This window comes from Lathyrus oleraceus, chromosome 7 (assembly GCF_024323335.1).
Source record: "Lathyrus oleraceus cultivar Zhongwan6 chromosome 7, CAAS_Psat_ZW6_1.0, whole genome shotgun sequence".
Lineage (NCBI taxonomy): Eukaryota > Viridiplantae > Streptophyta > Magnoliopsida > Fabales > Fabaceae > Lathyrus > Lathyrus oleraceus.
Window position 1 is genome coordinate 64,820,105 of NC_066585.1, and position 12,362 is coordinate 64,832,466.

Here is a 12,362-nt window from a genome sequence, read left to right on the forward strand (position 1 = left end):
GGAAATATTAAACGTTTATAACATACGGAAATATCACGTCAATTAATATTTGGAAATGTTTTTACGCCAAAGAAGTATAGTCTTGGTAACCAAATACAATACAAGAGAGAAGGAAAATGAACATCCTATGGATCCCTAGAAGCAATCGTCCAAAGCCCTCGAGACCGGAAGATAAGCTGCACGAAGCCTCTTCACCTCCCTCTCATAGGCTGCCTCCATATCTGCCTTCTCTTTGGCGAGTCGATCATACTTCCTCTTCCAAAACTTGGAAGACTGAGGAAGTAGAGAAGTCAATGCGTCATCAGGATCATCAATAACCTGGTGCTCAAGGAACTCTATCAAAGCATCCTTCTCTCTGATCTGCTGAAGCAACTCCTATCGTTCACGGATCCAAGCACGCGAACGGTCTTCGTCTCTCAACTCCTCTACTCCTTGGCTAGGGAGGGTTGAAGGCCCAGCCACAACCAAAGGTGTGGGTCTTGGATACTCATAAGGCATGAGGTACTCGAAAGCTCTCCTCCTAACCCAAGAGGTATAGGGTTCCAAAGCGATACAGTTCTTCGGTCCTAGCTCCTTCCTTCCTTTCTTATGGATCTTGCGCCAAGCGCGGACCATCCTGCCCTTCAAGCCTTGGGGATTTTTACCCTCCTGAAAAAACACACCCTCTAACAGAATGTTATTGGGTTTATCCTTTAGGGGGAACCCAAGCTGACGACGTGCCAAAATAGGGTTGTAGTTAATTCCACCGCATGTACCAAGAAGAGGTACATTGGAGAATTCACCACAAGAGTCGATAATCTGCACACCATCATATACACGGTTGTACCAAAAGATATCATCATTAGTGAGAGACATAAGTCTCGTGGACCACCGTAGACATTCTTTGTTCTCCTTGAAGCCGAGCGTCTGAGGCAAGTGCAAAATAAACCACCTGTACAACAGAGGCAAACAACACACAATGGTACCACCTCCCTTTGCATTCCTCATATGCAAAGAGAAATAAGTGTCACCCAACAGAGTAGGAACGAGATTAAGAGTAGAGAAAATCCTAATGGCGTTCACATCCACAAACTTGTCGATGTTAGGGAATAACACTAGCCCATAGATGATAAGTACAAATATGGCCTCACAGGCGTCCTCACTCATGGCCTTCCCAAACATAATAGCTTGATCAATGAGGAAATCAGACGGGAGACCTTGAATTCCACCTTTGGTAGTCATATGAGCACCAATAATAGATTCATCTATACGCAACATATCAGCATTCTCTTGAGAAGAAGGAACTCTCTCCAAGCCACTGAACGACAACTGGTCTAGGATAGGTATGCTCACAAGATAGACATACTCCTCAAGCATGGGCAAAAGCTAAAAATCCGGAAATGTGAAGCAACAGTACAAGGGATCATAGAACTGCACCAATACACTCATCAATCCTTCGCTCACTTGAGTAGTCAGAACAGATAGAAGCTTCCCAAAATGAACCTTGAAACCCAAGGGATCTAATACATAGGATGTCAAACTCCTTAACTCTTTCAAGTCGGGTTGTCTGAAACTGTACTTCTTCGTATTCCTTCTTTGCTTATCCATGTCTGAAAATTTGCAAATAGACCTCTTAAGTTCCTTGAAAGTTTTCTCATTGTTGATGATATGGATGTGTATGAATGCATGAATGCATGGATGCAATAATCACACTCGAGGATCAAGCAAATCAAACCACACAAAGGTCATGGGATGGATCAAGTCATCCTTAATATCAATCATCCATTTTGGTGGATTATGGTTTACACCTTATCAACACCCAAGTTCCATTAATATTAAGGATACACAAGAACGGATCAACCACGAATCAAGGGTTTGTTGCGAGTCGCGAGCATGGAGTCTTGGTTAAGAACCACCCAAAGGGAGTGTACTATGGTTAAACCTGACAATCATGTTCTACAAGAGGTTCCCATAGTCATCATCCCATCTTTCGGATATTATCGGATAAACGACTACTCGTATTCCAAAAATATTCTCAAGAGAGACTCTTATGAGTGTAGTATCGCGTAACAATCGTATCAAATCTTACACTTGAATGATCTTCGCACTACGTCCTAAAATAGGCCAAGATGGGCGTGGTAAACTAAGGTCCTTGGCTTCTAAGGCATATATTGGAAAGAGTAATGCCTAACCACGACTACTCGTGTGATATTATTGATCCCAACATAACCTCCACCAAGTGAATGGGCTTGCAAGTCAACTTGCTAAGGAATAACTCCATACAAGTCAACAAGACTATGCCATTCTCCTATCCTAAGTGCACTCGAGTTCGGGTATAGAACTCATCTCATGAAGATCACCAAGCATACAAGGAATTAATATTCAAACAATTCAATCATTACATGCAATACAGTAATCCCAAATTGCACAAAAATATGTCATAAAGTAATATACCATACAATATAACAAATATGAAAAGTAGGCAAAACCCACTAGGCAAATGATAGTCCCCAGCAGAGTCGCCACTTTTCTGTAGCGGGGTATTCGTTACCATTAGAGGTATTGACTAAATCCAAGGTAAACCATACAAGTCGAGTTGCCACCGCACTTTTATTTATCCAAAGGAATGGTTAGAAAGCAAACAAAAACCTAAAAGTTTTATCGAATCAAAAACTAGTAAAAATGTCAGAGATCTGGGTAAGGGGGTTGGTTATGCAATGGGAAGGTTTTAAGCACCCAAAACATCCTAGGTACTCCTAGGGAGCCCTTTTCATAAGTGTTGTTCTAGTCTAAAGGGTGTAGGTATATCTAAAGTACTATTTACTAAAAGGAAGTTTAAAAGAAAATGACTCGCAAGGATGTCGTATCCACTGCCTACGTATCTCATCTGAGTATGAGAATCAGAGTCTTCGTAGCTCGGCTACCTATGGGTTAAAGATAAGTGTGCTCGGTAAGACGTCGCGTCTTATGCCTACGTATCTCATCTGGAATGAGAATCAGAGAAAAACGTAGTTCGGCTAACTAGGGGTTAAGGATTGCCATTTGAACATGGACTTACAAAAGAGGACACCAGCTGTGTCAAAGGAGGGTGGGCAGTGTGTTCAACGTCCTAGCAGTAGGTGTCACAGCTCACTGAATCGAGTCTTAGGCAGTTACCTCTTTGCAATAGAACGGACTGACATGCCACAAGATCGGAGACGCACGGAAGGTCTAAAAGTGGGGAAGCTCTGCTCTAGAGTTGTCATGCAATATGGACCTATGTGTTAGGATTTATAAAGAGGAACATCTACCTAATGTTAGCATGCAAAGAATAAGGGAATTCTACCTATGTTATCATACAAAGGGTTCTACCTAATGGGTGCTACCTAAACGGAACAAGAGTCGACAGATGAAGCGCGAAGAGGAGTTACGGATAAGGGTAGATGGTGATGTCGGAGGCAATCGACTTACAGGTAGATGGTGATGAGGCAATCGACTTACAAGAGGATGGATGAATTCGTGCTAGTTCTGTTAAGTTTTTAAAATGATTACTCGACGTTGGATCGAGCTTTTGATCTTATTTTGAAATGGTTACCGTATGTTCGTTTTAATTCTTGTATTAACAGGTGACTAAAGAAATAAAGAAATAAATATTATACACTTTATGGGAGAGGGGTACATTTGTTATGAATGGGGATTGTTCATGGCAAACAAACAATAAGAATATATGCCTCATACATCATACAAGTAGGCAACAATTATCAATCAGATCGGATAAATAAACAATATATAATCAAACCAAATAATCAAATAATGGATCATATGCATGGGAGTATGAATATGTTAAATAATCAAGCAATAGAAAGCATGACTGAGAGAAAAAAGTATAAAAGATAACATATGAATCAAACAGATGAAAATATACACACGAAGGGTCCACTGAATAATTTAATCAGGAAATGAGGTAAGGACCAAATAAAATCAAGGTAAAATACCTTTAATACATGGCATATGAGATGAACAAGGGAGGATCAAAAGATCTCTTCAATTGCCATAAGCAATCCCTAAGTCAAACATCGATCATAAAGAAGTCAACTGAAAATTCAAGTCAACTTAAAAAATAACAATTAAATAGCAAATTAATCAAGAAAATTATGAAAAATTAAACTAAATGATGTGGGGTCAGGACATCATCATCCCCCAAAAATATTTTAAAAATAACGAAAATTGGTACATAAATTAATTAAATAAAACAGAGGTCAAACCAAAAGTCAATTAATGAGACTAGGTTAAACATAAATCAAGAATAAATAGTAAATTAATCAAGAAAATTATGAAAAATTAAACTAAATAAAGTGGGGTCAGGAAATCATCATCCCCCAAAAAGATTTTAAAAATAACGAAAATTGGTACATAAATTAATTAAAATAAAACAAAGGTCAAACCAAAAGTCAATTAATGAGACTAGGTTAGAAATAAATCAAGAATAAATAGTAAATTAATCAAAAAATTTATGCAAAATTAAAATAAATAAGGTGGGGTCAGGACATCATCATCCCCAAAAATATTTTAAAAATAACGAAAATTGGTACGTGAATTAATTAAAATAAAACAGAAGTCAAATTAAAAGTCAACCAACCAAACTTGGTCAAAAATAAACCCAAAATAAATTAAAAATTTGAATTAAAATTCCAAGAAAAGGTCAGGATGACCATGAGATAGTGATCAACCTTCATCCCAAAAATCAAATGCTAAAAATAATTTTATGTCATAAAAATAAAATCAATAAAAAAATTGTGTTAAAATGGACCAGTTAGAATAAATAACTAAAATAAAATATTAATATTACAAAAATACGAAAATAAAAATTATATAAAATTAAATAAAACGTTAAGAAAAGTGAAAAATATTTTTGGGTAATTTTATGGACGAAGAAAATATTTTAAATAAGAATAAGAAATATGAAAATGGAACGATTAATGGTGATGAACATGGTAAGCAAGCGCAGATATATCAAAACATGGCCATGGAAGAGATGATTACCTAATGGAAAATAGAAGTGGAATGGAATGTGATATGTGATGAAGCTTTTCCTCCTTTCCACGAAATTCCAATGCTCCTTTAGGGTTAGGGTTTGAGCTTCTTAAATAGGGTGGATTAGGTGTTCTCATGGGCTTTTTAATAAGTGATTTATCCATAAGAATAAAAGTGTGAAGTGAGGTGTAAAATGTTGTTATTTTGGGCCAAACTTAAGTGAATGGATGTCCAATGCATGGCCAAAAGAGGTAAAAAAAACGTGACTGGTTTGTGCATCATGCTTAGAAAATCTGATTGGGCCAGCCAGACCCAAAATCTGCCTAGAAAATCAAGCCATGGTGCCCACTTTAAATGAATGTATCTCTCAAACCATGGATCCAAATGAGATGATCCCAAAAGGATGTGAAAGACCACATGGCAAGGTACAATTGTTGTGAAGAAAGTATTTTCAAATAATGCCTTGAAGTGCAAGAAAACTGGCCAAGAAGTCTTGACAAATTTTGAAGATTTTGGACTTAGAAACTTTTCTAAGTGTCCTAAAAAAATGTCTCACTTTGACTATGCATAACTTTCTCAATTCTAATCCAAATGGAGCAAACTTTATATCTCTAGAAATCTTGGAACAAGAGGAACAACTTTCTTGTTGGAGAAAGTTTCAAATGGAGCTTTTATCTTGATGCAAAATGGGCTTAAAGTGAGTGCAACGATCATGAAAACTTGCCCTAAATGGAAAGTCAACCATTTCCAAATTAAGTAACTTTTCCAATTCCTGATTAAATGATGAATCCATGATCCAACCTTGATCAAATTTCACATGTAGGCTCCCTTAGGCATGGATTTTGAGATTCCACTCTCAAAATGTCAGGAGTTGACTTTTCTGACCCCACAGTTGACTTTTCCCAAACTGTCTGATTCCCGATTCCATTGATCAATTGAAGCACTTCTAGCTCAAATAAAGAGCTGATTTTTTGTATGTAGACCCTTGTGGATATATGGAGGTCCATGGAAAAGATTTTCACCCAAAGAATCAGAAATAAACTGATTTTATACCAAACCCTAGTTTTAGGGCAAAATGATCAATAACTGATTGCACTGATTGCCAATGGATCTTTCTGAGATAATTGTGAATCTTCCTAGGCCAAGATGCCTCTCTAATCATGACATGGATGAGCTCCTCAACTTCCAACCAAACATTGCCTGTTGCAGGTAGCCATGAAACCCTAATTTCTGATTAAATCCAGATGAACACTCTGATAGCTTTGAATCTTTCACTGATGAACTGAGGACCATAATAAGATACTTGGACCCCCCCTGAGACCCTTGAGACTTGTATACTTAGAAAATAAAGTCCAATTCTCAATCTTGCTTTGTGTGGGCTCCTTCTGTTAAGGACTGATCGATCAAAACCTGATCTCCATGTCACTAATGCAGTATGCAATGAGTATGACCTAATATGATGTCAATGAAATGTAAAACATATTCCCATGCTTCCATGAAAAATGAAGGGTAAATTTTGGGTTATTACGCCTTGATCTTCATGATGCTTGATATTGCTAATTGCTTAATTCAAAGTCCAAAGGGAAAGTGGGTTTTCTATATGACATTCTTGTCTGTTGGATTGCATCCCATTGGTCAGATCTTTTTAACTTTTAATTTTATACTTAGGATTAGTCTCTTCATCTCCTCCAACTTCTTAAATTTCAAAATCTCTCCCACTTTTTAAACTCTTTTCTTAAATCAAACTTGTAAATGAACTTAACCATATTGACTTAAAACTTCAAAAGACAAAAAAAACTAACACTCATTCAAACTTTTGGGCCTTTTGTGCCTCTTTTACACTTAACTTTTGATTAAAAGAAATCCACTTATTTTGAAATTGATACCATGCACTACAAGGTTTTGATCCCTCATTTTCATGTTGGTACGTAGGCACGAGACTGAAGGTCTTTTCTCATCCCCACACTTTATTTGTTGCAAACACCCTTTATACCAAAAACTCATACACACATAAAAAAGGGCTCCCTAGGAGTACCTATGACACTTTGGGTGCTAACACCTTCCCTCTGTGTAACCAACCCCCTTACCTGTAATCTCTGGCATTTTATTAGTTTTGATTTGAAAACTTCTTATCTTTGGGTTTTATTCGTACTTTTTCGATCGCACGAGGGCGAGAAAGGTTATACTTGATGGGTTAAGATATTTTTGGTTGGATGACGATTACTCGGATAGTCGAGTAAGATAACTCGTATCCTAATAGTCGAGAAAGGGAATATAAGACTCTAGACCACTTTCTTTTTCATCCTTAATTATTAAAGGATTTGATGATAATTAAGGTGTTTTGAATGGATGACAAATACTCGGATAGCCGAGTAAGATAACTCATATCCTAATAATCGGGAAAGGGAATAGAAGACTCTAGACCGATTTCTATTTCATCTGAGTAGTTATGAAAATAAGGTTGTGTATGGTTGATGTATTTTAGAATGGAAGACAAATACTTGAATGGCTGAGTAAGACAACTCATATCCAAGCATTTGAGGAAAGGAATCGAAGACTCAATACCATCTCCTTTTTCGTATAGTTTATTATGAAATGATTTGACTTACGGTATAAGTAGGTGGAAAAATGACAATTGTTCGACTGACCGCGTAATAGAACTCGTATTCAAACAATTGAGGAGAGATGTTGAAGACTCAAAGTCATCTCCTTTTTCATTTCATTATTATGAAATAGTTTGATTTAATCTGGGTTTAGAAGTTTGTAATGAATGACGAGTGTCTAACTGACCAAGCAAGAAAACTCGTATTCAAACAATCGAGGAGAAGAGTTGAAAACTAAAAACCATCTCCCTTTTTCATTTTATTGTTATGAGAATGAATTGATTTAATTGTGTTTAGGTTGATAGAAGTGACGACTATTTGACTAACCGAGTAAGAGAACTCGGATTCAAATAATCGAGGAGAGGAGGTGAAAACTCAAAACCATCTCCCTTTTTCATTTCATTGTTATGAGAATGAATTGATTTAATTGTGTTTAGGTGGATAAAAGTGACGACTATTTGACTAACCGAGTAAGAGAAATCAAAGCGATCCCCTTTTTCATTTCCAAATGAAATGGTATTTGATTGTGATTGGGTATTTTAATTTGATTTGGATAAATATACTCGACATTGGATTGAGGTTTTAATTTGGCGTTTATGAATGAAATGAATTTTATTTAGTGAATCGATCATCTAATCGATCAATTAACGATCGACTAGGTCTCATTGTAAGAAAGCCCAAGAGTAAGCTATGTGAGGTTGATGGTGATGCTTAAAAGCGATCGACTTACAAAGGTGTTTGAGAATGGGCTCAACTTTGAATCAAGAATTGTGGTTTATGTTTTTTTGAAATTGGTTTGGATTGACGATGAAATCGAGTTAGTTTGAAGGGATTATGAATTGATGATGAGATAAGTCGGCCCATTTTTATTAACAAAAATTAATTGATTAAACTTCGATTGACTAAATTAAATAAGATTAGGTATCAAAATTATTTACTTAAATCAAATAGTCAAGTTAATTTAGAATCGGTAAATAGTAATTAACTAATTGGCCAAAATTGAATTAGTTAATTTATTAAAGAAAGAGTGTTTAAGTAACGGTATCACTTTATTTAATCTAATCAGTGTGCTCAAACCGGTTTATGCAAAATAACAACGATTAATGTTATTCGGGAAATCCAAATGCGGTGAAAAATATTCTATTGATGTATTGTAATTTTGATGGTATATCGACATGAATTTGTCGAGTCCATTGGATAGAAAAAATTTGATTTTATTGCAGTGTAATAAAATAGAAACTGGCCAATCTATTTACATAGCTAAAAAATAATAATTAAAACGTGAGGTACAAATACAAAGATGATAGTGTCTAACCTAAATAACTGGACCACCCATTCCTAATGAGAATAAAAATGGAAAGTCTCTAAAAATAATCATCAATAAATAATAACCATAGAATAGATCAAAGAAAAGAGAGTAAAAGTATGGACGGAGGCACCGCCTTTTCTGTCATATTATGGGTAATACTGATCATTTCAAAGCTCTAGTAAATTTTTCAATCAGAAACAATTTGGCTAATCACTAATTTAAACAAAAAAAATGTAGAGAGTGAAAACATAGAGGACCCTAACACATAACAGCTCAAATCAATATCCATTTCCAAGCTTAACACATTTAAATAATAAACCCCTATACATCGTACGCATCATATTGAGAACCACACAAAGTCGAGATGGAATTGAAAATTACTGATCTTGAATGACGTTCCTAGCCGTTTGCGATTGGGAACGGGAAAACTTCTTTTCTTCGTGAACGCAAATTTGACCATAATTTCATAATTTATATACACATCAGATTATGTTGCCTTACTCATTCCCAGATATGGCCTTCGATTCATGGTTTCTCTTAGTGCATCGGAAGTAATGGTGAAAGAGCAAAAGAAAACGTGGTGGTGGTGAGGCGCGTTTCGCCGGTGACGGAGAACAGCGACTGCAGCAAGAGTGCGGAGGAACGAGAGGAATCCGGTAGCCTGAGAGTTATCTTTATCATCAAGGAAAACATCCTCAGGTGTGCGGAGTGCTCCATGGATACAAACAACAGCAACGCCAAGCATTAAAGCTGAGACGAGAATAGAACCAACATTGGTGAGAAACACAACGATAATAGTGAGTCCTGAGAGAATCGCTAGGGTTTCGAAATCAGTGTAAGTGCGACCGAGGGAAACGAGAGGACGATCCAAGGGACAGAAGAGGTAGAGAAACGTCCACGAAGCGAGGAGGCCGACGAGGAGAATGAGAGAGAACGGACTTGTCAAGAGAGACACAGCGAGGATCCCGACGACGATGGCGTAGTAATATACACGAAATTATGAGTAATTTTTACGGACACAGAGAGTCGCTTCGGAGAAGGATTCAGGCTTCGAGAAGGCGGATCTGTCAACGAGTTCCATCCAAGGGCGGCACAAGGCAAGGCCGTGGCGGAGAGACTCAGAGAGGTTGTTAAGGAGAACACGGACAACTGGGGAGTTGGCAGGAAAATCAGATCCGGTGGCAGCGACGGTGGATCCGATTGGTGGAGGAGAGCGAAGGGTGAGGGTTTGCTTTGTGAGGTCTTTTGTGGAAGAAGATTCGGAATGGTGGAGATGGTGATACTGGTGGCGGTGGTTACAAGGTGAGTAAGAAATCGAAAGAAGGGAGAAAGGAAGGTGTGAGGGTCGGTGGATGCGCGTTGTGGAGAAGAAAAAAGAGGAGTTTTCTTGTTTGCGTTTTTTCTTTTCTTGTTTTCGTCCAAGAGAGAGTATTTTTGGAGAGAGAGTTATTAGGTATTGTGTGGTTAATCCTCTTAGAAAAAGAAACGGGGTTGGTAGTTTTTGAGGAAGAAGAGGAAAAGCACCTTTTTTTTGTCCTTTCCTTCTTTTTTTATTTTCATTTATCCTATTTTCTTTTTATCATTACCGTTGGAGGATGAGAGAGTGTTGAGTGCGTGAGAGATTAGCCTTTAGCTCTCAACCACTTTTAATTCTTTCCTCCTCTCATCAATTGACACGTGGCCTGGAAAGAGGAGAGAAAACTTTGATTGCTAGTTGTCCTATGAGTGGTGTGTGACACTGGTTGAACAGGGATCCTCCAATTGGTGGGATCATTATTTTAATTTCTGATTTAATTTAAAGAAACAAATAAAATACATCATATTTCATTATTTGTTAATGAAGAAAAACAAGGATGATGCACATGATCTTTTACTTAAATCCGAATCAACAGTCCAGATTAAATTAAAGAAGCACAAACAAATTTAAAATGTCAAAGATGTCCATTTAAGGTGACTTAATCGATCTAAAACAATTTAAATCAATCAAATTAAATAAAAGTCACATCTTTATAAATGCACATGATAAAAATAAAAATGAGAATATGGAAGATTCTATTTATTTAATTTGAATGTTTTGGCGAAAGAATAAAATTAAAATGACTAAAAATGAATAAAAGTCGGGCGAAAATTCTCTCGAATAATTAAATCGGATGCATTAAAATGATCAGCACGAAATATACTTATTGAAAAAATACATCATTTCTTTTAATTTTGAAATAAATTTTCACCGGTTAAAAGGCTCAGGTGGGTAAACACGCAACCGAAATAGCCGCTAAAAAATATGATGGGCACACAAGGTTAAACTACATGAACTGTACGTTAATGATACTGGCGTCTGTAATTTTAATTTTGAAACTTTTTACCCGCTGATTTTGCATGTTCTTGAGAAACGATTTAACCAATTTGTCTGTATTTTCAATAAATTTATTCCGACTAATATTTTAAGTATTATTCATGATGGAATGCATGTCATGTTGTGCATATGGTGAAGATTTAAAATGCCCCGAAAAAATTGGGGTATGACAGCTGTCCCTGTTTAATTAACTTGAACTAGAAGGTAAGAACGACAACGGTCTTCATACATTCGTGGTGGAAGGTAATTAAATACGAAAAGACACAAATTTTGTCCTTTGAAATGCAATGGAATGAATGCAGAAAGAAAAATGTAATGAATTCTAACAGCACCAAGGTAATAAGAGTAGAATGCCAAATCAATGCCAACCCTCAAGTCGACACTCAAATTTTGTAAAGGTTGTTATTGATGTAAGGACAAATGTGGGACTAAAACTGAACATGATTTCTGGAACTGAAAGGATGACAGTACAAATCGCCACCACCAAAAGGATGGTAGTAATTCACCATGATTTTCAGGATCGTCATCACCAAAAGGATGATGGATAAACCGAGCTTCAAAAGTAGTCATCACCAAAAGGGTGATGGTTACAGTGGCTACAACAAATATCGTCATCACCAAAAGGATGATGGTAAGATCAACAACAAATCTCGCTATCACCAAAAGGATGAAAGTTAGACACAATCCAAATATGTCCATCACCAAAAGGATGATGTCCGTCACCAAAAGGATGATGGTTATTCTGATAAAGTTTCCCATTACCGAAAGGATAATAGCAAGACTATCACCGAAAGGATGACAGTTAACTCATCAACTTCAAAGATCGCTGTCACCAAAAGGATGAAGGTAAGATCCAACAACGAAACTTGTTATCACCAAAAGGATGATAATAAGTCAAATAACTTCAATGATCACCATCACCAAAAGGATTAAGGTAAGACCAATAACAAAACTTGTTATCACCAAAAGGATGAGAATAAGTCAAATAACTTCAATGATCACCATCATCAAAAGGATGAAGGTAAGATCAAAAACACAACTTGTTACCACCAAAAGGATGTAATAAGTCAACACAATCACCATCACCAAAAGGATGAAGGTATTA

General features: G+C 36.7%; 1 pseudogene; it reads right to left on the reverse strand.

Moving 5' to 3' along the window:
* Positions 1-9,391: 9,391 nt before the first annotated feature.
* LOC127102045 (PRA1 family protein B2-like) lies at positions 9,392-11,872 on the reverse strand (annotated as a pseudogene).
* Between the last annotated feature and the right edge of the window lie 490 nt (positions 11,873-12,362).